This window comes from Zalophus californianus, chromosome 14 (genome assembly GCF_009762305.2).
Source record: "Zalophus californianus isolate mZalCal1 chromosome 14, mZalCal1.pri.v2, whole genome shotgun sequence".
Classification (NCBI taxonomy): domain Eukaryota; kingdom Metazoa; phylum Chordata; class Mammalia; order Carnivora; family Otariidae; genus Zalophus; species Zalophus californianus.
This window is the reverse complement of record NC_045608.1, coordinates 70,319,431-70,339,954: the sequence shown is the minus strand read 5'-3', so window position 1 is coordinate 70,339,954 and position 20,524 is coordinate 70,319,431. Positions and strand designations below refer to the sequence as shown.

Here is a 20,524-nt window from a genome sequence, read left to right as displayed (position 1 = left end):
CGGGCTCCGCCACCCGAGCCGCTCCGTTACCGCAGCGGCGACGACGATCAGGGCCGTGTTGTTGCTGCCAACTTGTCGAAAGGACACTGAGCATGCGCGCACGGAGACCACATCCGGGTAATTTCAGGGTTTGGCCCTCCCCCCCGCAGCTTTCCTTTCTCCCGGCTGCCCCCGCCTCCCGCCCGGAGTGACGGGAGGGTCGCTCTGCGCCTGCGCCCGTGAGGCAGCGCCAGTCGGCTGGCTGCCCAGAGTCCGGTTCTGGGCTCCGGCGCTGGCTGAGGGCGCTGCCCCACTAAGGCTGCTTGGAGGGAGTTCATCAGAAGAATTGGCATCCCTTTGCAGTAAAGTACTCAAGCAGCGCGGGAGAGCTCGGAGTAGAGTGGGCGTCCAGTAAGTGTTTATAAATAGCGATCAGCCGGCCCTTGTGTTTTGAGGACCTGCGGGCACAAAAATTAGACTTGGCCAGCCAGCTCCAGGGTGAAGGTGGTTGTAGCGGTTTACTTTGGGAAGAAACTGGCAATGGCCGCATCTTCCCTTTCCACCAGCCCTGGATCACTAGATCCAAAGGTGTTTAAACTTGTCAAATCCTTTTTGGGCTTAAGAGATGCATAGGAGAGTCAAGGAATCACACATTTAAGAGTTTGGTCAGGTGTTAACGAAAAGTGAGTGGAAGAGATTTAGGTGGAACCTCAGAGTTGGAAGGGACCTTCAAGGACCTACAACACACCTGTTAACTAGGTTGGTAAACTCTGCTTTTAAATTAATACTTTATTTGAAAGTTTTCCAAGATGCATACATTTCTTTAATATTTAAAAAGTTTCAGAAAACACATACTAATTATATATTTTTAAATTTTTATTTTATTTTTTGCTACCACCTAGAAAATACTTCCATTGGGGGGTCGCATGAAAACTAATTACTGGGAAGTTCTAAAATCATTTCTTAAGTCTGGTCACCCTCCTACCTTTCACACACAGTGTCCTACCCCCTACTCCCATGCTGTCTTCCCCACCATCACATCCTCTGCTCTTACCTCTTCTACTAGAAAGCCTCCACAAGTGTCGTCTTCACTGGTAATTACTCCTGGGGTTCAGGAAGACTTTCCAAGACTAGTTTTAAGGTAATTCATTTACAGAACTTCCACTGATATATGTACTATTTAATAAAATTGTTCAGCTGGAGAAATCACCTGAGGACAGAGCATCCTCTTTCAAAATTGTCCTCCCACCTGACAGAGCAAAGTAAAACTCTCACCCATTACTTAAGGTGCATCAACTCAAGATGTACTTTTTTTTTTTTTTTTAGAAGGAGAGAATGGGGGGGGGAGGAGCAGAGGGAGAGGACAAGAGAACCCTAAGTGGACTCCGTGCTGAGAGTGGAGTCCAATGTGGGGCTCGAACCCACACCCCTGAGATCATGCCCTGAGCTGAAATCAAGAGTCCAACACTCAACTGACTGAGTCACCCAGGCGCCCCAGTCCAAAATGTAAAAACCTCCAGGGAAATTCAAAGGGACAATTCAGAAATTGATGTCTGTGATGAGAAAGTGAATGATCTGAATGAATGGGTTGTAAATTCTTTTGCAAGTCGGGTGGTTTCCAGTTCTTTCCTGTCAACAAAATTGAAGGAAGTTCTAACTAGGTGATTTGGTAATTGATCAACATGTGGTTTCTAGGCAGTATACCTCAAAAGGAGTTAAAAGTAACATTGCTATAGGGACACCTGGGTGGCTCAGTTGGTTGAGCAGCCAACTCTTGACCTCAGCTTAGGTCTTGATCTCAGAATCATGAGTTGAAGCCCCACCTTGGGCTCCACACTGGGGTATATGTGGAGCCAACAGTAACATTGCTATAACTAAACCTCTTCCATCACCATCTGTGTTAGTTATTTATTACTGTGTAACAATTTAACCACAAATTTAGCTGGGTCCTCTGCAAGATCACAGAATGAAGTTTGCCTGGGAAAGGATGCACTTCCAAACTGCTCTTGGCAGCTTTCAGTTACCTGCTGGCTGCAGAACTGAAGGCCTTAGTTCCTTGCTCACTGTCAGCTGGAGGTCCCTTCAGTTCTTTGTCATGTGGCCCTTTCCATAGGGAGTAGAAGCTTACTTACAATATGGCAGCTTGCTTCTTCAAAGCCAGCAAGGGGGAGAGTCTCAGTGTAAGACACTGGTAACAACCTTATGTAACACAATCATGTATGCATAATCACATACATCCTGTCACCTTTGCCATACTCTGTTGGCCAGAGGCAAATCACAAGTCCCACCCTCACTCAAAGGAAGGAGACCACACAAGGGCACGAATGCCAGGAGGCAGGAATCATGTGGGGCCCCATCAGAGTCCACTACACCATCTATTTATTTATGCAAATAATAATCCCTGCAACCCCAACCTCCTCAGAATTTCTCTTCAGATTGTCTTCACTTTCTTGCTTAAAGGAAACCTGACTTTCCCCTGGAACAGTGAGTCCCCTGCCCCCTCCCAAGTAGTGGGAACTGTGTTTTTGACCATAAGCCTCTCAGACTGTAGCTGGAAGTGGGGTAGGTGTCCTCCTTGCTCCTCAATAGACCATCCCCTTCTCCCCCTACTAATCTGCAGCTTTAAATCTTGTTATCCAGTACCCCTCATTGTCGCTTCCATTCCTCTTCATTTTTTCACCATTTGCTCCTGTCAGTCACTCCAATACCACTTCTGTCTTAATCCTAGGTGCTTTTCATGTACATGTGGATGATCTTCCCAATACCCTGACCTCTCAGTTCTTTGACTTCTCCTCCAGGGATTTTGTCCTACCCTAACTCAGCCACTCACTCCCATGGGCATAATCACAGAAGGATTATCAAACTTTGCAACTTCATCATAATCATGATTTCAAACACCTTATACTCTGAACACCATCTCATATTTCCAAATTTCCTTGCAGCGATTGTTCAAAGTACATATCCACTCTCTCCCATCCTTACCCAGCTTAAACCCCTGGCCAATCACTGCATCACTCCCTTGCACACACCCTCAACCCCAGTACTTTCTTCCTCCGCTTCTGTGTGTGCTTGGCAAAACCACAATCCTGACCAAGCCAGCTCTCCACCTACTCCACACCGGCACTCTGCATCTGAAAGTGGCTAAAGAAAAACACAATCATGCTAGTGAGTTTCACTTTAATTTCATCACTCTTAACCTCCAATGGGCCATTATTAGTGCTGCTCCAGAATCCCACTTCCCTCCTCTGTTCTGTTCTGGATTTCATACCTCTCTGTCCTCTAACCTACACCTCCTTCCCTTTCATCCTCATTTCTCAGTTAACAACCTTGCTTCCTTTTTCATTGAGAAAATTGAAGCAATGAGATTAAAAAAAAAAATCTCCACAGAATCCCATGATCTCATCTACCCATACCCATATGCCAACATCTATAACCTCTTCTCCACCTTACCCTCCATTATGTAGTTGAATTTTCCATGCTCCTAGCCAAAGCCAGTCCCTCTGCTAAGGCAACAAATCCCAAGCTTGGCTTGCCTAATCTTATCAGTGCTTCCCTCTATGCTGGGTCATTCCCCTCAGCTTCTAACAACTGTTATTTCTCCAATCATACAAAATCTCTTTGACCCACTTCCACTGTCAGCTACTGCCCCATTTCTCTACTTCAATTCCAAAACTCTTCTAAAAGAGTTTTCTATACTTTCTGTCTCTAGTTCTCCCCCTCTCTGTAGCAGAATACATGCCATATGATACAATTTATACAAAGTTCAAAAACATGCCAAATACAATGCCTGTGATAGGACCATATACATACGTAATAACATCATAACAATGCACACAAGGTTACATATGTGGGATATTTTAGGTATCCCACTGAGCAGGTCCCACCCTCTCTTAAAGCAACTCCATTCATGCTTTCATCGTTACCACTCTATCAAACTATTCAGGGCCAACAGTGAACTTCATATTGCCTAAGTCCAATGATCTATTTGCAATTCTCATCTTAATTGACCTGTCTGTAACAGCTAACACAGCTAATCACTTGATTCACCTTTTTTTTTTTTTAACCATATAATCTCAATTTTCTTCCTTCGTCACTGGTCCCTCTTTCCCTGTCTTATTTCTTCTTTGTTGATTCTATCTCTTTTCCCAGACCTAGGGAACGGCAATGACCTAGGGCTCATTCCTTGGATTCTTCTCTTTTATATCAATACTCATTTCATTGGTGATCTCATTAAGTAAGTCTCCTAACTTTCAGTACCATCAGAGATAGATGATGTCATCATATATGATGACATTTCCAGATTTATATATTCAGCCCAGACCTCTCATCTGAAGTCCAGATTCTGATACCCAGCAGTCTACTATACATCTCAAACTTATGCCACAAACTGAAAAAAAAATATTCTCCCTCAAACCTGTTCAACCCACCAATTTTCCTATCTCAGTTGATGACAAGTCCATCCTGCAAATTTACAGATCAAAAACGCTAGAGTCATGCTGGACCTCCCTCTTTCTTTTACATCTCATGTCTAGTCTGGATTCAGAGCATCCCTTACCATCTCCACTGCTACCTCCTGGTCTGAGCCACCATCATCTCATGTTTGGATTAGTCTTCTAAAAGCTCTCCCTGCTTTCAGTCTTACCCCTTAGAGTCTGTTCTCTACGTAATAACCAGAGTGATCCTCCTAAAACATAAGTCAAATCATGTCACTCCTCTGCTTAAATCCCCACAATGGCTCCTCATTTCACTCAGAGTAAAAGTCTTTACAGTAGTCCTTATAGTAGTCTACAGGGTTCTACAAGATCTGGACCACCACCCCACCCCATCATTACCTTTCTAATCTCATCTCCTGTTATTCTCCTGGATGCATCTGCTGCAGCCTTACTAACCTCCTTTATTGATCCTAGAAAATGCCAGCCACATTCCTGATTTAGGGCCTTTGCATTGGCTCTTCCGTCTGCCTAGCACGTGTTTCCCCCAGATATCTGCAGTGCTAACTCCCTAACCATCTTTAGCCAAATGTCATCTTCTCAATGAGGCCGACCCTAACCTTTTTAAAATCACAACTCATTTTGAACCCTATGCTACACCCCAGAGCCCTCTTACCATGCTGTGTCTTTCCTCATAGCTCTTCTAAAATGCTGTATTATTTACTTATATTTACGTTTATTGCCTATTATCTATTACCCCCACTAGAATGGTCCATGAGGGCATGGATTTGTCCCATAATGTTTACTAATGTATCCCAAGTGACTAGAGTTACAATTGACAAATAGGAGGTACTTGATAAATATTTGTTGAATAAATGAACAGGGTGTTTCATGCTTCTATCCATAAACAATGAAAACTAGAAAGAGAGTTGATCTGAACTGTATCTTATTCCAGCAGAAAATATTCTAAATTTTAATTTTAATTAAGTTCATCAAAATTTATAATATTTTATGTTGTTTATACCAAGTAGGTATTCAAAATAGTATTTTTTTAAAGATTTTATTTATTTGAGAGAGAGAGAGAAAGAGTGAGCACAATGTGGGCAGGGGGGAGAAGCAGACTTCCCCCTGAGCGGAGGAGCCCTACTCGGGGCCTGATCCCAGGACCCTGAGATCATGACTTGAACCAAAGGCAGACACTTAACCGACTCAGCCACCCAGGCGCCCCTCAAAATTGTATTAATAATACAGTCAAAAAAATAATAATAATACAGTCAAGATGAATGTTTTAAACTTAGCGACTCAAAGATTTTTTTTAATTTTTAGGGAAATATGATAGGGTGAGCAATAAAAGACTTTCCAGCATAAAATCTCATATTATAATGTTCAGGGGCAAGTGGAATGGAAATACAAGATAAGGAGAAAAAGAGTGATGTAGAATTTCTTTTTAAGAAAAGCTTGTTCATGTATTTTTTAAATGGATGATAGGTACATTATGATATTTAGATTCCCTTGGATACACTTACAGAATGATGTAACAATCTTATTTTAAAATGCCAATACTTATTATGCCAGAAATAACAAACTTGGCCATTATTTAAACTTAAGATGAAACATTTGAGATATGACCTTTAAAAGTACAAGAAGAAACATGGTTTCTCAAATTTCTTTTAAGAGACATGCAAGCAAGAAATTTTGAAGACCACAGTCCCAAAGCACTCCAAGCGACCTAAGCTACCACCTTTCCTGAGACTTCTTCAGGTGAAACATTTCAATCCTATATCCATCTCTGAGCTGGGCAGGCAAAGAAAGGCTTGAAAGCTTTCTTTCCCTTTTGTTTTCTTTGATGGCTCACCTCCCTGACTTGGAGCTTTTCCAGGGTAAGGAGAAAATAGAGCTTTTGCCTTTTTATTCCAGAGGTGGGGAAAGAGAGCCCCCACCTCCAGCCCTGCCCAGTAAGGAAGAAATAGAATAATTTTTAATACGGAAGTGACCTAGCAATTGACAGCTCCAGGCATGAGTTAGCACCATGACATTTCAGAGTTAACCCAAAGTTTTTAAAAAAGAATCTAAGTTGCCCTTGCAAATCATTTAACATTGATTACCCTAAACAGTATAAGCATTTCCCACATTCCTAAAGCACTATAGTAAACTCTGTCATCTCCTTTGACTTAAAGTGAAGGAAATTAGGTTTGAGGGTGACAGATGTGCATTTGATTCTCAAGTAATCTGTTCTTTCAGCTTTATAGGAAGCCAAAGACTTGATGAAGAAAAGAGAAGATGGGTAGAGCCAATACTCCATTTTATTTATTTATTTTAATGTACTGAAAACTATAGTAACGGCTATCCATGCCAGATCCAGCAAGGGCCACAAAGGCAGCTGTGGACAGAATCCCAAGGGTAGGGAAGGGGTGGAGGCAGGAAGGAAGGAATTAGGTGGGAGAGGAAGGGAAATCACAGCCCACCTTTGTCTGGCCACAGTCCTCGAAGTACTAACAGAGACCAAGAGGCAGCTGAAAGCAGGGGACAGGAGCAGTACGAACCCCTCTGTCAGCCCTGACCATTCATGCAATGCACATTTTATTCGATACTTACCAAGTATGTATTACTAAGGGATTCGGAGATAAATTTACTGTAGTCCATGTAGTCCATGCCCTTGAGTAGCTCCAGTCTAGTGGGGCAAGAATGAAGTGTTAATAGATCATTCTGATGATGTGGACATGGACTACTGTGAGAAAAAGAGAGAAGGAGCAACCTAATCTTGCCTGTGGGAATTCAGAAGCCTTCATAAGAAAGTGACATCTGAACTGGACTTTGAGGTAAAGTAGGAGTTTGCCAGTAGAAAAGGACTGAGTGAAGACTTTCAAGGCAGAGAAAACAGCCTACGGATATGAAAGTGGTTGGCGTGTTTGTGGAATGGTTGAAAAAAGAATTCAATATATAGCCATAGAAAAACTTGAAAAAAGAATTCAATATATAGCCATAGAAAAACTTGCCATATACAAACAAAACAACACACAATATACCACTTATAAGAGGGTACACATTATAACATTGTTGGCCATAACAGGCTGTTGGAAAAACTCAAATGTTTACCCAAAGGAGACTGGATAAAATAAATTATGGCACATCCATACAATGAAATACTATATAACTATGATTAGAGTGGTAATTTTCACTGTACCCTTATGGAAAGATCTCAAAGGTTTACTGCCAAATGACAATATGAAGTCCAAAACAATGTGTATATTATGCTATCTTTTCTGTTAAAAAGAAGGAAAAATAATATGTGTTTATAACAACAATGGTTGTATGGGGTAGAGTAGGAACTGGATGGGAGGAAATTTTTCACTGTATAATTTCTTTTATTCTTGAACCCTGTAGATGCATTACCTCTTCAAAAAGTTAAACTGAAACTTGATTCAAACTTGAAATTCAAAGTGACTGGAATGTATGTGCTCATTCCTCTCCTTTAAGACTCAGTCGATGATCAAGGCGCCTGGCTGGCTCAGTCGGAAGAGCATGGGACTCTTGATCTCGGGGTCATGAGTTTGAGTCCCATGATGGGTGTAGAGATTACTTTAAGAAAATAAATAAGCTAAGAAAAAAAAAAAAAAACCTCAGTGATCCTCTAGGTTCCCTGATGTTTATCAGGATTGGGTGCCCTATCTTTCTGCTCTGACTAGGCTGTGAGTTCCCTGAGGATGGAGGTTCTCTTGAGGGCTTTCCACACAGCAAGTGTCAGAGAATGTTTGTTGACTGAATGCATAGAGAGAGTGAGAGGTGAGGCTGGAAAGAGATTTGGAGCCAAACTATGAAGGAAGATATGCTGGTAAGTGTGGAAGACAGATAATGTTTGGGTTTTTACAGTTTTGCTGAGGTATCATTTACATTTATAAACTTTTTAAAATAGAGAGTTGGATGAATTTGGGTAAAGGTATACATCACACAATCCAGTTTTGAACAGTGCCTTCACTCCAAAAAACTGCCTTCTGCCCGTTTACAGTCAAGTCAATCCCCACCCCCATATTCCTGGCCCCAGGCAACCACTGCCATGCTTCCTGTTTTTAAGGTTTTGGTTTTTCCAAAATTCCATATAAATGGAATCTTACAACACGTAATTTTTTGCATCTGGATTGTTTCATTCCATGGGATGTTTTTGAGATCCAAAATGTTCCTGTGTATATCAGTAGTTAGCTCCTTTTTATTGTTCAGTAGTATTCCATTGTGTGTATATGCAAATCCATAGAAACAGAAAGAAGATCAGCAGTTTAGTGGTTGTCCGGGGATAGGAGGAGGGGAACTGAAAGACACTGGTTTCTTTTGGAGGTAATGGAAATGTTCTGGAATTAGTGCTGATGGTTGTACAACATTGTGAATGTATTAAAAGAGACTGAGTTGTACACTTTAAAATAGTTAAAACAAGTGCACCTGAAACTAATGTAACGTGTGTCAACTATACTTCAATACAAATAAATAAATAAATAAAATGGTTAAAATTCATAGAAACAAAGAGTCAAATGGTGGTTACCAGGGGTTGGAGGAGACATGAGGAAATGTTGGTCCAAGGGTACCAACATCCAGTTATAAGATGAGTAAGTTCTAGGGACCTAACATGTAGCATGGTGACTTTAGTTAATAAGACTGTATTATATACTTGAAAGCTGCTAAGAGAGATCTTAAATATTCCCACCACCTAAAAATAATTGTCATTATGTGAGGTGAATGATGTGTTACTAACCTTGTAATGGTAATCACAATGTATACCTGTACCAAATCATCACGTTGTATACCTTAAACTTACACAATGTATGTCAATTATATCTCAATAAAGTTGGGGGAAAATAAAATGATTAAAATGGTAAATTTTATGTTATGTAAATTTTATCTTAAAAACTTACATTTTGGGGCGCCTGGGTGGCTCAGTCGGTTAAATGTCCAACTCTTGATTTCAGCTCAGGTCATGATCTCAGAGTGATGAGATCGACCCCCAAGTCAGGCTCCACATTCAGTGGGAAATCTGCTTGAGATTCTCTCCCTCTCCCTCTGCCCCTCCCTGCTTGTGTTTTCTCTCTCTCTCTAAAATAAATAAATAAGTAAATCTTTAAAAACAAATAACAACCAAAACTTAACATCTTAAGTAAGCATCACTAGCAAGGTTACTAAGCAAATAGTCCTTGGAGGCAGGCTGACTTGGTTCAGGTCCCCATTTAACTCCTTACCAGTTTTTGTGGGTTTTTTTAAAGATTTTATTTATTTATTTGACAGAGAGACACAGCGAGAGAGGGGAGTGGGAGAGAGAGAAGCAGGCTCCCCACTGAGCAGGGAGCCCAATGCGGGGCTTGATCCGAGGACCCTGGGATCATGACCTGAGCCGAAGGCAGCCGCTTAACCAACTGAGCCACTCAGGCGCCCCACTCCTTACTAGCTTTTAGACAGTGGACAAATCATTCTAAGTCTCAGTTTCTTCACCTGTGAAACAGGAACAAAACCAGAGCCTGTGTCACTGAGCTGTAGGGAGGATTCGGTGAGATCATGCCTGTAAAGCACTTGACATTGTACTGACAAGAACCTAATCAGTATTAGCTAACTTTTTAAATCCACGTACACCTGTCATATGTCAAGTCTATAAGATGTCTGAATTTATTCAATTCAACATGAAGCAGGAACTATTCTCAATCTATAGGTGGTGAAACTGAACTATCAAGAGATTAAAAATAACTTGTTCCCATATTGAGGAACATTCTATAAAATAATCGGTCTGTAGTTTTCAAAAATGTCAATGTCATGGAAAACAGACTGAAGAACTCTTCCAGACTGAAGGAGACCCAATAGACATGACAATGAAATGCTGTGCATGATCTTGAGTTGGGTATGGAAAAATTGGGACATTATTGGGACAACTGACGCAACTGGAATATGGACAGTAGACTAGATAATAGTATTGAATCCATGTAGGTTTCCTGATTTGGGCAAGTATAGTGTGCAGGGCCAGCATTAGGGTGCGGTGAGCAAGGCTCCTAGGAAGCCCTCTCAGGGCCACTGATCCGATGTTGCTTGCCTCCCCCTGAATCTGGCCCTGGTGTTTCAGTGACATAAGAGAATGTCCTTATTCTTAGTAAGTCCACACTGAAGTATTAAGGGGACAGGCAGACCTATGTGTAGAACTAGCCCTCCGTTAGTTCCAAAATAATATATAAGTAGAGAAAAATGTTAACAATTGGGGAATCTGGGTATAGGATATGCAGAAGTTTCTGTACTATTCTTGTAAGTTTTCTGTAAGACTGATTTTTTTTTTTTTTTTTTTACTTTTTAAGTCACTTGCCCATGTAATGAAGTTCCTTTAATAGGAGAACTGGAATCGGAACCCTCTGTGGCCTCCAGCCCTCCGTACAGAGTGCAGTGTGGAGCTGTCCTGCAGCCCAGATCTGAAGCCAAGACCCTGAAGGGCCTCCTGACCAGGTGCCTCTGAAAGGAAGTGGCCCAGGTACCATCAAACAGTGTTTCTTCCACTTGAACATGATCTTTAACATGATTGTGCAGATTCTGATTCAGTGACTCCAAGGTAGGAATGGAGTGTCCACATCTCTAACAGGCTCCTAGAGGAGGTGATACAGCTGGTCTCTGGACCAGAGCTCTAGAGGCAAGACCCTGGACCCAAGAGTCCAGACCTCTAGGGCCTCAAATGCACAGTTTCCTGAGGAGGGGGCTGGGGAGGAACACTGACTGATTTAGGAGGCAGTCCACACTTGCAAGGCCACCTACTTCCAGTGCTTTTCAATGATAAGCTCCGCTTTCTTTTTTCCAACCTGCCTTCATTCAGGAAACATGCAGAGTTGAGCCTGCTGGGTGCCATGCTTTATTTCGGGTGAGGAATTGGATGGTGACGAGCATTCACTGAACCACCTAAAATTTATCCAGCCTTTCCCTTCCCCTAGTAGACTCCAAATCAGCCTTAAAACTACACAGTTTTTGGTCCAAACAAGTGACTGTGGCATCTGTCTCACTCAGTGTGTCTGTCACAGGCACAAGAGGGAACATTGCAGGGAGGAGGGTGCTGGAAATAAAAATTTCATCAAAGGCAAAAACAAAACATTTTTTTAAAAGGTCGAGTTGGCATCCTTTTAGTGATAAAAGAATCTGATAATGAATATTTGTGCAAAGGGTTTGAGCTTTCAACTCTGAGGGGGAAAACATCTTACCCTAACATCACCAAAATCTTTTCTTATTTTTAGAGCATTTTTCTTGGAAGACAGCCTTGAGGAAAGTAATTAACTTTACCTTTGATGAAAATTGCAGTTACTCTTTTCTTTTAAAGGGTTCAAGGATAATCAAGTACCACCTTTTCAGGGGTGGAAATGAGGAATTTGAAGAAGAAGGATGCTGTGCGCGTTTGAACAGCCCTTACCCGGCATCTGCTCCTCGGGAACAGGCTGTGTGAAGGATGCACGATGCAAGACTCAGCCTTGCCGTCCCCTCCCCCAGGAAAAGGTGCCCGCAGAAGCTCCCAAAACACTTGCCTTTCCCTTGCCCCCAGTGGCTGTTGCCACCTCCCCTCTCTGCTGTTTTCTCTTCCCCTTTCCTTTCCCTGGTGGACTTTCACTTCCCGGGGCCTTCTGACAAGCCGCACCCAGCTGCTGGCTTTGAACTGTCCCCACGCTTCCTGCCCTCAGCCCCTTGCCACCCACGCACGGTGACCCCCGTGGGGGGAGCGCTGCTGCCCACGGAGCCTCCTCCCTGGACGGGCCCCCTGCTCCCCCTCGCGCGCGCGCGCCTGTCATCGGCAAGGAAGTGAGAACTCCACAGCCTCCGCAGGCAGTCCAGGCCACTGGCGGCCGTGGCTCTTTCTTCCCGCCCGCTCTTCAGGGAAGCTGGCTCCGGGGTCGGCTCCCCCTTGGTTCAACCGTACCACCGATCCCGTCTACGAAAGAGGCCCTGGCTCCGAAGCGCCTCTGCAGCCTGGACGCCCGGCCGGCCCTCCCCAGCTCACAGATGGCTGGCTTGGCAGGGGCGCTGCGAGTAGGTCTGAACTCGCCGGAGGCCACACGGGTTAGTTAGAATGCCGGGCCTGACTCCCTCAGCCACAGTCCACAAAGGCTCCTTGGCACGGGTTCTTTGTGGAGGGTTTGACCCAAAGGCCCAGGAATGCAGGCTTGTGCCGTCCTCCCCTACAGCCTGCCCTCCATTCTCACGGCTCCCCCCAGGAGCAAGTCCCAACCGATTCCTCAGCCAGGGAGAAGGCCACGTGGACAAGCCCAGGCCCGGGCCCAGGGTTTGCCTGCCCTGCTTCCCTCCCTCCCTCCACCATTCCACGTCTCACCCAGAGGCCCAGCTCTCCCCTACCAACCACTCCAGCCCAGCTGATCTCATCCAAAAAGCCACAAGCCACCGTTCTGGCCCTTGATTTCCTAATGTCCTATGTGTGTTTACATTCTACTTCATTTGCAGACAGTAGCACAGAGGTAGAGATTAGGGATGGGCTTTGGAGTCAAATGAGCTCTTGTTCAAATCCTGGCTGCATTGCTGTGTGCCCCTGGGCAAGCTACTGAACCTTTCTCAGCTTTAATTACTTCCTCTATAAAAGTAGGTATAATCACACTTGTTGAAAATGTTATTTCCCTGAGCATTAAAGGAAAATTTTCTCATCCAACAAAAATTTACTGGTGTCTACTGTTTACCAGGCACTTACTGTAGAGGAGGGTACAGTGGTGTACAAGACAAACCCCTTGTCCTCGAAGTACTTACGTTCTGGTGGGTGACAGACAGTAAACATGTAGCCAAACCATTTTAGTGATAATTGCTATTTTAAGAAAAGACCAAAAAAAAAAAAAAAGAAAGAAAGAAAGAAAAAGAAAAGACCATAGAGAGTGATTAGATTTGGAGAGGTACAGAGTAGTATTTTAGATGGGGTGACTCGGGAAGGATGTCTGAAGAGGTGACGTTTGAGCAGGGATCTGAATGATGCAAAGGAGTGAGCTGTGCAAAATCTGGGGAGAACAGGTGTAAAGATCCTGAAGCAGCAATGAGGTCGATGTGTTCACGGAACAACAGTAACACCAGTGCAGCTAGAGTAGGGTGCAAGAGAAGAGCAAGGTAGGAGTTCAGATCAGAGAGGTAATATGTGAGGAGAAGGTTTAGCATGTAGTCAGTGCTCCATAAATTCTAACTATTCTTCAGGGGGTCTTATTTTCCCAACAAGGCTGTATGCTCCATTCACTGAACAAATATTTACTGCATGCCTACCAGATGTCAGGGACTGTGCTACAAGATAGGAATATGAAAATGAACAAGACAGATGTGGGAGAGGAAAATAAGAAAATGAGCAGGGTGCTGGGGAGGGTCAGAGACAGCTGAGGCTTCCCTCCTTCCAGCTGAGGGACTGAACTTAGCTCAAGGGCATCCTGATGCTTGCCGTGCTATTGTACAGTACTGCCCAGGAAAGTGCCCAGGGAATCATTCTTTGAATATTAAGAGATGGAAAAAGAGATACAGGGTAAATATGAACCAAAAAAACCTCCAGAGTAGCAATTTTAATATCACCCAAAATAGACTTTCAGGTGAAAACATCATAAGGGACAAAGAAGACTTTATATGCAGTTGAGGTCAATTGAATGACTCAATTAGTGAGCTCAATCTAATAAAAAGCTTTGTACTTTGAACAAAGAATATACATCTTTTTCAAGAATATATGGGAGACTCCAAAGATCAGTCACCTACTAGTCATGCACCTCAGTAAATTTTAAAAAATCAACATCATACAGCCCATGTTCTCTATCACAATACAATAAATTTGGAAACCATTAACAAAAGAATAGCTTCAAGGGGCCCCTGGGTGGCTCAGTAGGTTAAGCGTGGTCTCTTGATTTTGGCTTAGGTCATGATCTCAGTGTCCTGGGATTGGGCCAGCATCATGATCAGGCTCTGCTCCACTCGGAGTCTGCTTTTCTCCCTCTTCCTCTGCCCCTCCCCCCACTTGCTCCCTCATTCTCTCTAAAATAAATAAATCTTTTTTTTTTTTTTCTTAAGAATAGTTTCGGGGCACCTGGGTGGCTCAGACAGTTAAGCGTCTGCCTTTGGCTCAGGTCGTGGTCCTGGGGTCCTGGGATGGAGCCCCTCATCGGGCTCCCTGCTGAGTGGGGAGCCTGCTTCTCCCTCTCCCTCTGCTGCTCCCCCTACTTGTGTTCTCTCTCTCTCTCTCTTTTGAAAATAAAATCTTTTTAAAAAATAAAAAATAAATAATGGTTTCAAACTCCTAAAAATCTGGAGATGTAAAAAATACTACTAAATACTAGAATAAAGAAATTATAATAAGGGAAATTACAAAATATAATGAAAGTACCATGTGTCAAAGTGTACATAAGGTAGTAGTTAAAGGGGATTTGTAGTGTTATATACATTTACTTAACAAATAAGAAATATTGGGGCGCCTGGGTGGCTCAGTCCGTTAAGCGGCTGCCTTCAGCTCAGGTCATGATCCCGGAGTCCTGGGATCAAGCCCCACGTCGGGTTCCCTGCTCAGTGGATAGCCTGCTTCTCCCTCTCCCTCTGCCTGCCTCTCTGCCTACTTGTGCTCTCTCTCTCTCTCTGTCAGATGAATAAATAAAATCTTAAAAAAAAATAAGAAATATTGAAATCAAATGAGCTAAGTGTTCAGTGCAAAACCCCAAAGAAATAAGCAGGAAGGAAATAATAAAGATATGGCAAAATCAATGGTGTGAGGTGCTGGGGGAGCGGGGACAAAAGCAATAAATATGAACAACTAAATCAAAAGATGATTTTTAAAAAAATCCCGTCAAAACAATGAATCATGCAACACTACATCAAAAACTAATGATGTCATGTATGGTGATTAACATAATAAAAAAAATCCCATCGTAAGATCAATAAGAAGCAGGAAGATATACAAGTAAACAGAACACAAAATTAAAAGGGAAAAATAATTTACAGGCAAAATAGGTGTTTTTAAAAAGATTATGAACTACTATACACCAATAAATTTGAAAACATCAATGAGAGGGATACACAGCTGGAAAAACAGAAAACACCTATCGACCCAAAGAGAAACACAAAACTTTAAATAGAAAAATAACCATTAAAAACTTTGAAATTGTGATGAGATCCTCCTGCCCCATGAGATATAAACATATATACATATTTGCCTATATTAAAAAACAGTGGGAAACTAAGTCATAAAAAATTTTTTTAAACTACTCATGAGGAGGAAAGAGACAAGGAGCAAGAAACCAGAATGCTCTAAATGTACCTTGTGTGAGTTTTACTGTAAAACTATGTATATCTTTAACATAATTATGAAATAAAATTAAATTTAAGTTAAAAAGCAATCCCTAAGGGGCGCCTGGGTGGCTCAGTCGTTAAGCGTCTGCCTTCGGCTCAGGTCATGATCCCAGGGTCCTGGGATCGAGCCCCGCATCGGGCTCCCTGCTCAGTGGGGAGCCTGCTTCTCCCTCTCCCACTCCCCCTGCTTCTCCCTCTCCCTCTCCCCCTGCTTGTGTTCCCTCTCTCGCTGTGTCTCTCTCTGTCAAATAAATAAAATCTTAAAAAAAAAAAAAGCAATCCCTAAGAAGTGAACACAAATTGAAACAAATGAACCTCACTGTTTGAAGTTGTCCGCACATGGAGGAGCTATTGGAAGTGACTTTAAAACAAGGAACTTGACTCTACAATCCTTAGCGGGACATAGCCTAAGGACAAAAGAACTGCAATACAGACATATACATACACATACAAATCTTTTTTTTTTTAAGATTTTATTTATTTATTTGACACAGAGAGAGACACAGCAAGAGAGGGAACACAAGCAGGGGGAGTGGGAGAGGGAGAAGCAGGCTTCCCGCTGAGCAGGGAGCCCAGTGCAGGGCTCGATCCCAGGACCCTGGGATCATGACCTGAGCTGAAGGCAGACACTTAATGACTGAGCCACCCAGGTACCCCTACACATACAAATCTTAAAAACTATTTTTGTAAATCACATTGATGGTAGAGTCTTGGCATTAGTATTCTGAGACTGTTAGTGGTGTGTATTGCAGGATAAAGCAAATGAGTAATTATATTGGTGTTATTGAGAATTGAGACTTAACATGACAGAAAGGAGATATAGATGTTACGTAGATGAGGTTACATAGTCCTGAATTTGAATTGGAAGTATGTGGTAGGCAGAATTCTAATATCCCAACAGAGACAAACCCTTGAATAATCTCTTCCCCTTGAGAGTGGGCAGCACCTATGAATATGATGAGATATCACTCCTGTGATTAGGTCACATTATATGGCAAAGGGATATGATAAGAAAGGATATGAAGGGATTTTACACATATAATTAAAGTTCTGAAATCAGTAAACTTTAATCAAGGGGCGCCTGGGCGGCGCATCTGCCTTCCACTCAGGTTGTGATCCCAGGGTCCTGGGATGGAGCCCCGCTTTGACTCCCTGCTCACAGGGATTCTATTTCTCTCTCTCCCTCTGCCCCTCCCACCTCTGCTCATGCTCTTTCTCTCTCTCTCAAATAAATAAATAAAATCTTACAAATACATTAATTAAGTTAATTAATCAAGAAGATTATCCTTGGTGAGCCTGACCTAATCAGGTAGCCCTTTAAAAGAGGATCTAGAAGTCAAAGACTCTAGATGGTCAACCCTTAGACGTGATCACTTTTAATTCAGAAACAAAACAGACCGGCTAACCACCACTGCTGTTTGACACAAAAATAGAGAACTGACCAATGTAATGCCATGAGAAAGAGAGAATGCAAGGATTGGAAAGAAAGAGAGAAACATGTTATTGTCAATTATATGGAAAACCCAAGGGAATTAATAAATTATTAGATCTCACACAAGTTCAGGAATGTTGCCACATAGCAGGGCAACATACAGAAATCAATAGCATTCCTCTACACCTTCAAAACCCAGTAAACAAGATACCATTTATAGTAGTTATAAAACTATAAAATACATAGAAACTAAACTACCAAATAACGCACATAAAAATGTAAAACTCAATTAAAAGGCATAAAAGAAAACCTGAATAAACAAGAACATATTGTTATGTTCATTGCTAGAAGAGTTTAACATTATAAAAATAGCAATTCTCCCAATATTAACCTATAAATTAAACGAAATTGTATCATAATTCTAGGTGAAGAGAATTTGATTCTAAAATATACGTGGAAGAACACATATCTACAAATAGTTAAGATACATCTCAAAATAAGAGCAAAAGGGAGGGAATGCACCCTACCAAATAATGAGACATATTTCAAATCTAGAATAGTCAGAGCAGTGTGGTACTGGCACAGGAAGAGCAAATAGAGCAGGTATTAGTGTGGGGAACTTGGGATAGAAAGAGACCACTAGTCAGTGGGAAATAGATGAATTATTTAGTAGATAGACAGGAAAATTCTCTCACTCTAAGGAGAAAAATTCAGTTGAATCTCACAACATATGCAAAAAAAAAAAAAAAATCCTCGAAGCAGATTAAAGTCCTAAATTTGAAAAACTAAATTATAAAGCCAATAGAAGGAAATGTAGAAGAATATTGTTGGGACTTCAGGGGTGGGAAAATTTTCTTTAAAAAAGATGCCAAATGTGGGGCGCCTGGGTGGCTCACTCGTTAAGTATCTGCCTTGGGCTCAGCTCATGATCCCAGGGTCCTGGGATCCAGCCAGCATCAGGGTCCCTGCTCCTTGGGAGCCTGCTTCTCCCTCTCCCACTCCCCCTGCTTGTGTTCCCTCTCTCGCTGTCTCTCTCTGTCAAATAAATAAATAAAATCTTAAAAAAAAAAAAGATGCCAAATGTACAAATTTTAAGGGGACAAAAAAAATCCACAGATTTGATTAAATTATTTCTGTCTTATGGACGCCATCATAAACACAATTAATAGGTGATCAAATGGGAAAAGTTGTTTGTCATATTCAAAATCAACACAAAATAAAGATTTATAATATTATAAAAATTCCAAGATAGCTTTAAGGAAAAGACAGGAAATCCAACAGAAAACAAAATGAGCATAGGATATGATGAGGCAATTCACAGGAGAAATCTGAATGACTAAAAAGTCTACTAAGAGATGTTTAAGCTCATTAGTAATCAGTGAAATGTAAATTAAAGCTAAATACTATTTTATATGTCTCATTCCCTGCTGGCAGTGAGTGGGGCACAGGATGTTTAAGGTGCTCTTGGTGGGAGTGGAACGTAAATTGGGCAGTCATTCAGAGAGCAGTTGGCATTACCAAAATAGGATGAGGTATCCCTGAAACCCAGCAGTTCCACTCCTGAGCTTTTACCCTCAAAAGAAACTTAAGGCTGTTGTGAGAATCGAGTGAGTTCCATTCAGGAATCAGTCAAATATTTGTTCTTCGGTCCCATCCTTTCTGGCAAACTCTTATTTCCAAATGGCTCTAAGACATTTTCACCTGGCGGTAATGAGGTTGGCAAAAGGGATTTGGATATGCAATTTCACAAGGCGAGTGATCGCCAAAGCAAACCCTGTTGTCAATCACATCCAGGTTAAAACTTCTAGCAGCAACAACACTGTGTACCCTTTCATTTCTACCCAGTCAACAGCAGCTCTAGTCTTGACTTTCCAGATCCAGAGCCCCTCATTGTTCCTCACTCTGCCCTAAGCATGAGCACCCCCCCCCCCCGCCTCCCCAACCTCATCTACCATCATCCCTTCCTCCCAAGGCTTCACTTAGCAGAAACCATCCCCTATGGAGGTACCATTGCTGCCTCACGGGCATTTGCCTTAATAGGATCTCAAAAAAAATTGGGAAAGGGTGATGGGGAGAAATAGTACAAATAAAAAAGGCAAAAAAAAAAAATGCCAAAAGAAGATATACAAGTGGCTGAAAGCACAGGAAAAGTGGCTCACTTGTAATAGTCATCAGTGAGATGCAGGTTAAAACCACAGTTAAAACTTAAACATCCTGTGCCCCACTCACTGCCAGCAGGGGCGCCTGGCTGGCTCCGTTGGTGGAGCTTGCGACTCGCCACGTCTGGGTCATGGGTTCAGGCCCCATAACGGGTGTCGAGCTTACTTAAAAAAACCCAACAACACCACAATGATTAAATTATCCTCTTTATGGCCACAAGGATAGCTAAAATTAAAAGGATTTGCCATCTCAAGTGTTGACAAGGATGTGGAGCACCTGGAGTACTAGGAGGAGAGTAAAATGGTTACAATCACTTTGGGAAACAGTCTGGCAGTATCTTAAAAAGTGGTATGTCATTCATCATATGACCCAGCAATTCCACTTGTAGATATTTACCCCACCCCCACATGAAAACATATGTCTTCACAAAGACTTGTGCACAAATGTTCATAGTAGCCTTACTCAAAATAAACAGAAAAGGAAATAAGCCAACTGTCCACCCATGGATGAATATACAAACAGATTGGGGTAAATTCATTCAGTGGTCTACTACACAAAAATAAAGTGGCATGAATTATTGATACATGCAAAAATGTGGTGTTTGGGCCACCCAGTTTGGGCATCTATATATTATATACAGTTAAATAATTAATTGTGCTTGTATATTTGTGGTTTGGAATATTTACATTGCAGCTCTAATATTAACTAGCCATTCCTTGTGGTGTTTCTCAGATTCACCTAATAATAATTACATGGTATGGTAGCATGAATAATGGCCCAATTATGTCCATTCCTAATCCCTGGAACCTATGAATATTACATTATATGGCAAGAGGGACTCTGTGGATGTGATTAAGTTAAGGATCTTGAGGTGGAGAGATAATCCTGGATTATTCTGGGGGGCTATGAGGTAATCACAATGGTCCTCATCAAAGGGACACAGGAAAAGTCAGAGTAAAAAATGATGTCATGATGGAAGGAGAGATTGGAATGTTGCACTATGAGGATGGAGGAAGGGGCCACTGGAACACCACCAGAGAGCCACTAGAAGCTGAAAAAGACAAACAGATTCTTCTCTCAGAGCCTTCAGAAGAAAACAGTCCTATCAACCCCTTGACATTAGTCCACTGATTTTGGACTTCTGGCCTCCAGAACTATAGGACAGTACCTTCATGTTGTTTTAAGCCACTAAGATGTTGGTAATTTGTTACAGTGGCCATAGGAAACT

At 42.1% G+C, this 20,524-nt stretch overlaps 1 long non-coding RNA gene across 2 annotated transcripts; it reads left to right on the top strand.

The window, feature by feature from the left end:
- Nucleotides 1-253: 253 nt before the first annotated feature.
- LOC113913001 lies at nucleotides 254-13,045 on the top strand. Of its 2 annotated transcripts, none has more exons than XR_003517057.1 (3): nucleotides 254-390; nucleotides 10,727-10,896; nucleotides 11,728-13,045. It is a non-coding gene; the product is annotated as an uncharacterized LOC113913001 (long non-coding RNA). The 2 variants fall into 2 exon arrangements; XR_003517056.1 differs by having other exon boundaries at nucleotides 274-390; nucleotides 10,760-10,896.
- The last annotated feature ends 7,479 nt before the right edge of the window (nucleotides 13,046-20,524 follow it).